This window comes from Cebus imitator, unplaced genomic scaffold, assembly GCF_001604975.1.
Source record: "Cebus imitator isolate Cc_AM_T3 unplaced genomic scaffold, Cebus_imitator-1.0 Scaffold122, whole genome shotgun sequence".
In the NCBI taxonomy this organism is placed as follows: Eukaryota; Metazoa; Chordata; class Mammalia; order Primates; family Cebidae; genus Cebus; species Cebus imitator.
Genome location: NW_016107437.1, coordinates 2603933 through 2612721, shown reverse-complemented (window position 1 = coordinate 2612721; position 8789 = coordinate 2603933). Strand labels below are relative to the sequence as shown.

The window sequence follows — 8789 nt, the reverse complement described above, 5'->3', positions numbered from 1 at the left end:
AACTGTATCCAGCAAAACAAGGACCACTGAAGCAGTGCTTAAGAGCTAGTAGAAGGCTGGGCACGAGGACTTACACCTGTAATCCTAGCACTTTGGGAGATCGAGGCAGGAAGATGGCTTGAGCCCAAAAGTTTGAGAAACAGCCTGGGCAAACAGCAGGCTCTTGAATCTGTAAATGACTAAAAAACTGACTGGATGACCAGGTACAGTGCCTCACAGCTGTACTCCCAGCACTTTGGGAGGCCAAGGCGGACAGATCACTTGAGGTCAGGAGTTCGATATCAGCCCGACTAATATGGTGAAATCTCTTCTCTTCTAAAAATACAAAAATTAGCCAGTCATGGTGGTGTGCATCTGTAATCGCAGCTACTCAAGAGGCTGAGGCAGGAGAATTGCTTGAACCTGGGAGGCAGAGGTTGCAGTAAATGGAGATCGTGCCACTGCACTCCAGCCTGAGTGACAGAGTGAGACCCTGTCTCAGGAAACAAATTGGCTGGGCGTGGTGGTGCCCGCCTGGGGTCCCAGCTACTTGGGAAGTTGAGGTGGTAGAATCCTTTCATCCCTGGCAGCTGAGGGTGTGGTAAGCCATGACCATGCTACTGCACACCAGCCTGGGTGAGAGAGTGAGACACCGTCTGGAAAAAAAAAGTTAACAGAAACAACAAGGCCAGTGCAGTGGCTCACACCTGTAAATCCCAGCACTTTGGGAGGCTGAGATGGGAGGATCACTTCAGGCTAGGAGTTCAAGACCAGCCTGGTCAACATAGCAAGACCCTGTCTTTTAAAAACGATAAAAAAGCAAGCAAGCAAACAAGAAAGAAGGAAAAAAGAAAGAACAAAAACCAGCATTCATCATAAACTGTTGTTTCCCAATACAAAGCTAAAAGTTTCTCACACTTTTATTTATTCATTTATTTATTTATATATATATATTTTTTTATTTTTTATAAATGGGGTTTCACCATGTTGGTCAGGCTGATCTTGAACTCCCAACCTCAGGTGATCTGCCCGCCTTGGCCTCCAAAGTGCTTGGATTACAGGCGTGAGCCACCACACCCAGCCTCCCACACTTTTCTAGAAAGAATCTGTGTAAGCAACATAGCGAGACCCCATCTCAATTTTAATTTTAATTTTATTTATTTATTTTTCATTAAAAAATTTTTTTTGTTATTTATTTATTTATTTTGCTTGTAGGACATCTCACGTACAATATTTTTTAATTTTTTATTTTTATTTTATTTTATTTTGAGACAGAGTCTTGCTCTGTTGCCGAGGCTGGAGTACAGTGGTGCCATCTCAGCTCATTGCAACCTCCACCTCCCGAGCTCAAGTGATTCTCCTGTCTCAGCCTCCTGAGTAGCTGGGATTACAGGTGCTTGCCACCATGCCAGGCTAGTTTTCAAGAGGTTTCACCATCTTGACCAGCCTGGTCTTGAACTCCAGACCTTGTGATTCACCTGCCTAGGCCTCCCAAAGTGCTGGAATTACAGGCTGAGGCCTGAGAATCGCTTGAACCCAGGAGGTGGAGGTTGCTGTGAGCCGAGATTGCGTCACTGCACTCCAGCCTGGTGACAGAGACTCTAGCTAAAAAAAAAAAATCTATAATTACACTTAAAAATTTTACCTGTGGCTGGGTGCGGTGGCTTATGCCTGTAATCCCAACATTTTGGGAGGCCGAGGTGGGTGGAACACCTGAGGTCAGGGTTTGAGACCAACCTGACCAACAGGGAGAAACCCCATCTCTAAAAAAATAAATAAATAAATTTTTTAAAAAATTTACTCTTTTTCTCACTCTTTTGCCCACTGTGGAATGCAGTGGCACAATCATGGCTCAATGCAGCCTCCACCGCCTGGGCTAAAGCAATCCTCCAGCCTCAGTCTCCTGAATAGCCACCATGTTCAGCTAATTAAACAAAAAATAATTTATTGAGACGGAATCTCGCTCTGTCGCCAGGCTGGAGTGCAGCGGCACAATCCCAGCTCACTGCAACCTCCACCTCCTGGGTTCAAGCAATTCTCCTGCCTCAGCCTCCCAAGTAGCTGGGACTACAGGCACCCGCCACCATGCCTGGCTATTTTTTTGTATTTTTTAGTAGAGACGGGGTTTCAACATGTTGGCCAGGACAGTCTCGATCTCTTGATCTAGTGATCTGCCCACCTTGGCCTCCCATAGTGCTGGGATTATAGGCATGAGCCACCACACCCAGCAAAAAAAGTTTTTTTAAGAGATGGAGTACCTCACTATGTTGCTCAGTTTGATCTCAAACTCCTGGCCTCTAGTGATCCTCCCACCTCAGCCTCCCAAAGTGCTGGGATTACAGGCATGAGCTACTGTGCCTGGCCAGTGCTTACTTTTTATCTTCAAAATGGGAATAGTATCAGAAAATATTTTTAATGTCCTCTGCACCTCTTAGTCTGTCAATAAAATCTGTGAATAACAATAACATACAAAGTTCCACTTCCTAAGCACAAGCACGGTTAATTTTTTTTTTTTTTTTTTTTGAGACCTAGTCTCGCTCTGTCACCCAGGCTGGAAGGCAGTGGCACAATCTTGGCTCACTGCAACTTCTGCCTCCCGGGTTCAAGTGATTCTCCTGCCTCAGCCTCCCAAATATGTGGGACTACAGGCACAGGCCACCACACCCAGCTAATTTTTGTATTTTTGGTAGAGAAGGAGTTTCATCATATTGGCCAGGATGGTCTCAATCTTCTGACCTCATTATCCACCCACTTTAGCCTCCCAAAGTGTTGGGATTACAGGTGTGAGCTACCGAACCCGGCCCACAGTTAATATTTAATACCTTGATTTTTTTAACAATTTTTTTCCTATGCTTAAGTATTTTTCTACCTTTGTTTCCTTCTGGTTTATATTTTCCAATATTCCTTCAATGGTATGATTTGTAGTGAGCAAATCATGATTTGTAGTGAGCCAGCCCTTCTTCAACTCATCCCTCTGAAATGTCTATCATTAAGAGCATGACAAAAATGTCTAAAGTCCCCTGGTGGTGGGGGTGGTGTTTCTGAAAAATGCACACTCCTGGTCTCACTGCAGACCTGCTTAACTGGAATTACTGTATATATGCGGGCCTTAGGAAGCTGTGTTTTGACCAAGAGGCCAGGTGATTCTTCTGCTGAGTTAGGGCTGGGAAACAGCACGAGGAGGGATACAGTAGCTAGAAGTCGTCTTGCCTCTCTGTGAAGTCTTCACTGCCTCGTAGTAACGTCGTTCCCAAATTCTCAGCAGGTGAACCAAATGAAATGGTCAACTAAAAGCCAACCAGGGTAAAACAGATATTTTATTTCTTCTTCTTTTTATTTTTTTTACATGGGAGCATTGACGTGCATTTATCCCCAGTCTCTCCTTGTGAGAAGTGAATTTCTTCAACGTTTATAGAACAGAGGCATTCATATTATTGGATGAATTAAGGGCAAAAAATTGAACCTGATGTGCGAAAATTTCTGTTCGTGAGAATCCAGGTTATTTTAATTATCCAATCAAGAGCCTAATTCGTATAAGAGAAACACAGCAGCTCACTGACTATCTTTTTAACCGAGGACGGCTTGTCTTGACAGAGGGCATCTGACTGTTTTGGGGAAACTATTCCTGATCTTATTTCAACTAAAAAGCTGCTTGCTATACCAGGTGAGAGAAGCTATCATTTCTTTTATAAAACTTGTAGCTTGCATTTTGTTAAGTGTGTTTGAAAGTCACTTAGAAGGCTGTCATATATTAATATTGTTAGTTAAGCTGCATATCTTTTCTATATTAAGTTACAATGTATATTTCTTCAGAGATCTAGTATCTTTTTTATATTCTTTGACTATTTTTCTGTTAGGCTGTTGGATTTTTCTTTTTTCTTTTTTTTTTAAGTCAGGGTCTCTGTTGCCCAGGTTGGAGTGCAGTAGCACAATCTTGGCTCATTGCCTTCTGAGTAGCCGGGATGATAGGCACATGCCACCACGCTCGGCTGATTTTTGTAATTTTAGTGTAGACGGGGTTTCATCAGGTTGGCCAGGTTGGTTTTGAACTCTTTACCTCAAGTGATCTACCTGCCTTGACCTCACCAAGTGTTAGCATTACAGGCATGAGCCACTGTGCCTGGCTTTTAAAAATATTTTTTAGTTTTTGGTAGAGACAGGGGTCTCACTATGTTGCCTAGGCTAATCTCAAACTCTTGGCCTCAAGGGATCCTCCCACCTCAGCCTCCCAAAGTGCTGGGGTTATAGGTGGAAGCTACTGTGCCTGGCCCTAAAAAACTGGTTCTTGGAAAAAGGTGGCAGATGAATATGTTCCTGCAAAGCAGGGGAAAAACAAAAACAAAAACATTTGCCATTTAATAACGTAGGCAGGAAAGATCAGCTAAAAAAAAAAAATTAAAGGGAATTATGCCCTTTTTATGTCCACATTCTTAAGTCTACATAATGGGAAGCAGTAAGTTCCTAAGACTGGATGAAGAGACAAAAACCTAAAAACTGGAAGAAAAAAGGCAGTGAGATTTAATATTGTGCACTGGGTCACGTGTACTAGCACTTTGGAAGGCTGATGTGGGTGGATCACCTGAGCTCAGACCAGCCTGGGTAACATGGCAAACCCTTTCTCTACTAAAAATACAAAAATTAGCCGGTAGCCGGGTAAGGTGGCTTAGTCCTAGCCACTCTGGAGGCTGAGGCAGGAGGATCGCTTGAGCCCGGGAGGCAGAGTTTGCAGTGAGCCGAGACCATGCCATTGCACTCCAGCCTAGGTGACAGGGCGAGATCCCGTCTCGAAAAATAAAATATCGTGCATACAAATCTTGAGTTATTGTCATTGTAATTCAAAGTGTCCCAAGTCATTTTGCGAAAGTAACATTTTCAGTACTCAAACCTGGTTTTCTTCTTTAGAAAAAAACTCCTATCACCTGGTCTTGCTTAAGATAAATGTAAGACATCTTGTACTGCCTAACCAGGATAATAACAGCTTAGGAGAGCTTATCTGAAGAATGTAAGGATGGCTAGACATTGGGGAATCAGAAACAAAATTGTTAGTAAACTAAAGAACATACCATAGTTAGCCACAGATGCTAAGAACATTCCGCTACAAAACTCACCAGCAATTTAGGGTTCAAACATTATATCAGGCTGGGCGCAGTGGCTCAGTCCTGTAATCCCAGCACTTTGGGAGGCCGAGGCGGGTGGATCACCTGAAGTCAGGAGTTCAAGACCAGCCTGACCAACATGGTGAAGCCGCCCTGTCTCTAAAAATAAAAATAAAAATCATATGAAATGCCAAATTAATAAAATGGTGCCATTAAGGTGAGTTCAAGCCTAAAAGTCCAAAACCACTAGTATTTGTCATTGTTTTCATTGTTTTTTTTTTTTTGGTCTGACATGCCCTAATGTTTTATGATGAACTTTATTCCACCTAGTATTTAATCTGACACCTAAAATGTTTAGCGTATACAGTTGCAAAGACATAATTACTTGGAATTGTGTAAATAGCGATCTTTGAAACTAAAACTATTTGATGCTCAAATACATCTATTAGACTCTAAATCCCTAAGGGAGCTGATGGTCATGATCACCCACTTAAAGAAAATACCTGGGCCAGGCGTGGTGGCTGACACCTGTAATCCTAGCACTTTAGGAGGCTGAGGCAGGAGGATTGCCTGAGACCAGAGGTTCGAGACCAGTTTGGGCAACAAGGTGAAACCCTGTTTCTACAAAAACATATAAAAATATTAGCCAGGGGTGGTGGCAGGCACTTGTAGTCTGAGCTACTTGGGAAGCTGAGGTGGGAGGATCCCTTGAGCCTGGAAGGCAGAGGTTGCAGTGAGCTGAGGTTGCACCACTGCACTGCAGCTTGGGTGACAGAGTGAGACCCTATCTCAAANAAAAAAAAAAAAAAAAAATCCCTGGACAAGCAAGGTTTTACCACTTCTTCCTCTTTGAATTTTTTTTCCATTCCTGTTGTCTCCATGATTTTATATTAATGTGTCAGTTTTTTGAGACAGAGTCTGGCCCAAGCTGGAGTGCAGTGGCACAATTTAGGCTCACTGCAACCTCTGCCTCCCAGGTTCAAGTGATTCTCCTGCCTCAGCCTTTCAAGTAGCTGGGATTACAGACATGTGCCACCATGCCCAGCTAATTTTTTGTATTTTTAGTAGAAACAGCATTTTGCCGTGTTGGCCAGGCTGTTCTCAAACTCCTGACCTCGGGTGATCCTCCCTCGTTGGCCTCCCAAAGTGCTGGGATTACAGGCATGAACCACTGCACCTGGCCGTTAAAGTATTTTTATGCTTAACTTTCATTCAGTAGTCATTTACGGCTGGAAAAACCTGAGACTTCATACTTTGTTGGGCAGAATTACTCTTAGCACTCATCTCTTCAGGAAAGATAATTGAATAGCAGATGTGCTCAGGTTTTCACTCAGTAAATGACTTCTGTCTGTGTATTAGGAAAAACAATTGAGCCAGGCACAGTGGCTCACACCTGTAATCCCAGCACTTTGGGAGTCCAAGGTGGGCAGATCATGAGGTCAGGAGTTCGAGACCAGCCTCCTGACCAACGTGATGAAACCCCATCTCTACAAAAAAAAATACAAAAGTTAGCCAGGCGTGGTGGCACGCTCCTGTAATCCCAGCTACTCAGGAGGTTGAAGCAGTAGAATCGCTTGAACTCACGAGTCAGAAGTTGCAGTGGGCAGAGATTGCGCCATTGCACTCCAGCCTGAGCGACAAGAGCAAAACTCTGTCTCAGAAACACACACACACACACACAGAAAAACACAATTGATTTGGAAGTTGGCTATGAATCCGATTAATCAGAAGCAAATCCTGTTTTGAAGGGGCTCTGATGTGTTGATAAAATGCCACGACTCTTTCTCAGTTAAAATCGCGACAGCGACTTGTGTTACATGGGTGGCTATGGAGTTCTGCAATCCACAACTGACTCTCTCTAGTAACCAGTGACCTCAAGTGAACTCCTGTCCCTAAGGCAAGAGCAGCCACAGCTGTGGGGAGCATTTGGCAATCACTCTCCCCACCCATGGTTTTCCCTTGGTAAACTTTGTACCTACTGGGTCCCCCTGGTGGCGGAAGAGAAAATAAATTTCCTTCAAGTGACTGTCCAGTCTCCTTCAAGTCCATGTTCTTAATCTTTTATTTTTAAATGTATTTGTATTTTTTTATTTAAAAAAATTTTTTAAAGATGGGGTTTCACCATGATGGCCAGGCTGGTCTTGAACTCCTGACCTCAGTTGATCCGCCCGCCTCGGCCTCCCAAAATGCTGGGATTACAGGCATGAGCCACCGCGCCTGGCCCGTGTTCTTAATCTTTTACCTTGAATTTCATCATTTGTTTCTGTTTTGATTCTTTTGGGCTTTTTTGTTTTGTTTTTTTGAGATAGAATCTTGCTGTGTCACCCAGGCTGGAGTGCAGTGATGTGATCTCAGCTCAGTACAACCTTTGCCTCTGGAGTTAAAGAGATTATCTTGCCTTAAGCCCTCTGAGTACCTTGGGCTACAAGTGTGGGCCACCATGTCTGGCTAACTTTTTTTTTTTTTTTTTTTTTTGAGACAGAATCTCACTCTGTCACCCAGGCTGAAGTGCAATGGCATGGTCTTGGCTCACTGCAACCTCTGCTTTTCGGGCTAAAGCTATTCTCCTGTCTCAGCCTCCTGAGTGGCTGGGATTACAGGTACCTGCCACTATATCCATTTTTCTCCATTTTAATATGTACATTGATAGACATGGACAGCTATAACCCATGTAAACAAAAGGTTTTTGGGAATCACATATATAGAGAGAGGCAGGGCCTTGCTCTGTCACCCAGGCTGGAGTACAGTGGTGACACTTTGGCTCACTGCAACCTCTGCCTCCCGAGTTCAAGCAATTCTCCTGCTTCAGCCTCCCAAGCAGCTGGGATTACAGGCATGCACTGCCATGCCCAGCTAATTTTGTATTTTTAGCAGAGATGGGGTTTCACCATGTTAACCAATTTAGTCTTGATCTCCTGACCTCAGGTGATCCTCCTGCCTCAGCCTCCCAAAGTGCCGGGATTACAGGCATAAGCCATTGTGTCCAGCCTACTTTTTTATATTTTTATTAGAGACAGGGTTTCACCATGTTGGCCAAGCTGGTTTCAAACTGCTCACCTCAAGTGATTGGCCTACCTCGGCCTCCTAAAGTGCTGAGATTACAGGTGTGAGCAACCACACCCGGCCTAATTTTTGTATTTTTAGTAGAGATGAGATTTCACCATGTTGGCCAAGCTGGTCTCAAACTCCTGACCTCAAGTATCCTCCTGCCTCGGCCTCCCAAAATGTTGAGGTTCTAAGCATGAGCCACCATGCTTGGCCTTGAATTTCATCACTTGTATCCAAAGTATAAAAACATAGATTTACCACAAGGTGCAGTGGCTGATACTTGTAATGCCAGCACTTTGGGAGGCCGAGGTGGGCGGATCACAAGGTCAGAAGATCCCGACTGTCCTGGCCAACATGGTGAAATTTCGTCTCTACTAAAAATACAAAAATTAGCTGGGTGTGGTGATGTGCACCTGCTGCTTGGGAGGCTGTGGTAGGAGAATCACTGGAACCTGGGAGGTGCAGGTTGCAGTAAGCCGAGATGTTGCTACTGCACTCCAGCCTCGCGGCAGTGCAAGAGTGTGTCTCAAAGAAAACCTAAAAAACAGGTTTACCAGGCCGGGCGCGGTGGCTCAAGCCTGTAATCCCAGCACTTTGGGAGGCCGAGGCGGGTGGATCACGAGGTCAAGAGATCAAGACCATCCTGGTCAACATGGTGAAACCCCG

At 44.2% G+C, this 8789-nt stretch overlaps 1 long non-coding RNA gene across 1 annotated transcript in view; it reads left to right on the top strand.

The window, feature by feature from the left end:
* Positions 1–2772: 2772 nt before the first annotated feature.
* The window catches only part of LOC108312194, a 10387-nt gene continuing 4370 nt past the window's right edge, over positions 2773–8789 (top strand). Inside the window, exon 1 of the long non-coding RNA XR_001828529.2 lies at positions 2773–3643. This is a non-coding gene — a long non-coding RNA (uncharacterized LOC108312194). The remainder of the gene's footprint in view (positions 3644–8789) is intronic.